The sequence below is a fragment of the Trifolium pratense genome, linkage group LG4 (genome assembly GCF_020283565.1).
Source record: "Trifolium pratense cultivar HEN17-A07 linkage group LG4, ARS_RC_1.1, whole genome shotgun sequence".
Classification (NCBI taxonomy): Eukaryota; Viridiplantae; Streptophyta; class Magnoliopsida; order Fabales; family Fabaceae; genus Trifolium; species Trifolium pratense.
This window is the reverse complement of record NC_060062.1, coordinates 56134335-56137369: the sequence shown is the minus strand read 5'-3', so window position 1 is coordinate 56137369 and position 3035 is coordinate 56134335. Positions and strand designations below refer to the sequence as shown.

General features: G+C 32.0%; 1 pseudogene; it reads right to left on the bottom strand.

Annotated features, from left to right (window-relative positions):
* Positions 1-1515: 1515 nt before the first annotated feature.
* On the bottom strand, positions 1516-2136 carry LOC123922977 (annotated as a pseudogene).
* Positions 2137-3035: the final 899 nt, after the last annotated feature.

Genomic DNA, 3035 nt, shown 5'->3' with positions numbered 1-3035 from the left:
GGAACAAATATTTGTCATCGAAATATAAAAAAATACCGAACATATATTTATCAATGATGCCTAAAATAACTGCAAGTCTGCATGATGTAGTAGGAATATATATTACTACTCCATCTTTTTCAAAATGATATATAGAAAAATAGTTTTCAAGTATATTATCACAAGTAATTTTTTCTCACTCTAGGCAGATATAATAAACATCAATCCTATGAATTATAGTCTACAAATTTTGTTTTGTACGTCACATATATGAGAAATTAAATTAAAATGAGAAATATCATCCCAACAAGTTCAATATTATTCATATATGAGACAACAATCTTGCACCGGCGAGTAATTTTGTAACGAAACTAATTTCGCACTATACAATATTAATATTCGAGCTATTATACTTTACTCTATTAACTTTTTTTTCATTATCTTAATAGAAAAAGTGTAAATCGAAATTAAATTATATTATGAAAGACTAAAATTACCATTAAAATTTAATACGGATTAAACTTGAAAGAACACAATTTTGTAGTGACTCAAAACATATTTACCTAATGTATCTTAGTATTTAACTCTGCATCTCTCTCTCACTTGCACAGCCGCCGCCCCTTCCCATCAACCCTAGTTTTTTCTTTTGTTCATCCACCAAGGAGGGGTGGTTTTAGGGTCAAATTGACCCAAAATCACCCCTCTAAATTGTTTTTGCTTTTTCTTTTCATTTAAATAAGTGATTATTCACATAGATTTGCTTCTTCGTTTTTTGTTTTTTTAAGTTTGTGGTAGTCTTGTGCGACGTTGTGTTTGTGGTCGTCTTGTGCGGCATTGTGTTTATCGTCGTCTCGTGCGGCATTTGTTGGTTTTCATTTTAGTACGGTGTTTCGTTGATTCAAATTGACATATTTACCTAAAGTCATTACAGATCTGACGAAGACTTGGACGTCAACGTTGCAGATCCGAGAGTATGAAGATTCCGGTTACTTTTATTTTGTCATATTTGTAGGCACTTTCATGATGCCGTTGTATGCTATTAACCTAGGTGCTGCAAGATTGTTTGTAGATTCATCTTTTTCAGTTTTTAGCAATCTTGAATTTGTAATGATTGATGTATTTTCAATTTGAATGAATGAATACATATCTTTAGTAAAAAAATATATATATATTTAACTCTAAAATCATCATGTATTTAATTTTATAATGATATAATGACATATTCATTGATATGTTTATTGTATTTTTTTTTTGACAAAGATATGTTATTGTATTTAAGATATATATTTATGTATATAATAATCATTATGTATTATATAATGCTTGTTTTTACGAAAAAGGCCCAATTAGATAATTAAACAACGATGAGGGCATGAAATATCAATTCATTGGACTTCAAAATATTAAAATTTTGGAGAAATATTGAAATATAAATAAGATGCCATTTATTCTGAGTTGTTCATAATGAAACATAAATTAGAAATATAATTTTATAATTATATTTTGGGGCATCTAAGGTGGATTTAATCCCCCATATCAAAAGGATCTGGAGGGTCCATTTTCTCCTCCTCCTCCTTCCATAGGATTCTGAAAAACATGTGGTGGAGACATTTGAGCCTGTTGAGTTTGGGCAGGAGCACCCAGGATTTCAAGCCTATCAGCTGGTTCAACAACATTTTTATTCAGCTCCTCCAAAGCCTTCTTCAACAATTCAAGTTGATCCTTGTTCATCCCGTCAACGGGTGAAGCCCACCAAGATGGATCCTCAATCATCTTGCAAATATGACTTAGATCATCACCACGCTTTTTTTCGCGGTCTAGTGCATCATTGGCCTGAGTCAACTGAGCATTGAGGTCGCGCACGTTGGTGCTACGAAAACCCTCAATGAATTGCCTAATGTTGTTGTTTACAGGTGGGACCCGCGAGAAATAACGATCTATGACCGTATAAAGATCGGGGTAACCAAAGGAAAAAACCTTCCCACTAGGTGAAAATATAATTAGAGCAACATATGCCCCACAGAGAGTGAAAAGCTCATAAGCTTTCTTGAAGAGCCCATTACGACGCTTCGAGAAGACAACTTGCAAGCTTCTTTCATTGCTTATCTTTTTAATTTCAATCTTTTGACGACCTCAGGTTTTCTTTCCGCCTGACATGGATGAAGCACAAAAAGAGAGAAGGGGGGACTAATAGGGTGAATGTGTTAAACGACGCATTGAAATAGGGTTTGAGGGGGTAATTTTATAGCCAATTTTTTTTTTTGTATATTCTAACTAATATTGTGACGTGTCGTAATATGTGATTTATCTTTTTTGAAACATTGAACCTTCTTCCTACATTAAATATTTTTCTGGATCGAGAGATTTTCATCAAATCGGATTTTCTTGACTTATAAGGCAGATAATTCAATTAAATGATGCTCTTTTACAAATTTGTATATATCTTAGGTTATTCGACAATTGTAGGATAAGTTGAACTGGATAACTCCAAAAATTTATAATAATTATATTATTGTTTTTATTTTTTAGGCTTAATTACACATTTAGTCCCTTACGTTTATTTTATGTTTCAATTTGGTCCCTGTTTACACTGATTTTTGGTAAACAACCGCTAGTTTACATTAATTACTTGAGAGATCAACTAGTAAATCTCGGGACAATCGTTCGTGCGTTATATTAAAAGAGGTTCGAATGTTCTTCATTAAAGACATTATTAATTTGCAATAACAATGTGTTTAACTCGTAAAACGAAGTTTATGAAACACGAGTGTGAAACATAAATTGAATGAGAATGAAGAAAAAGTTCACTCAAATGAGAGAACCAATTAAATGCAGAAATGTAAACACTTTGAAAGTAAAGATTTAGGAAAAGTAAAATTGCAATTAGAATGTAAAAGTTACAAATGAGTAAAAATGGTTCACTGATTCATACATCTTTCTCGAGTAACTCGTTTCTCGCTGTAGCATGGATACTTTGAGTGTTTGAGAATTTTGTGTAAGTGAATTGTGACCGTTATTTCGACTTACAAACTCCTATTTATAGAAAAACTATGTAA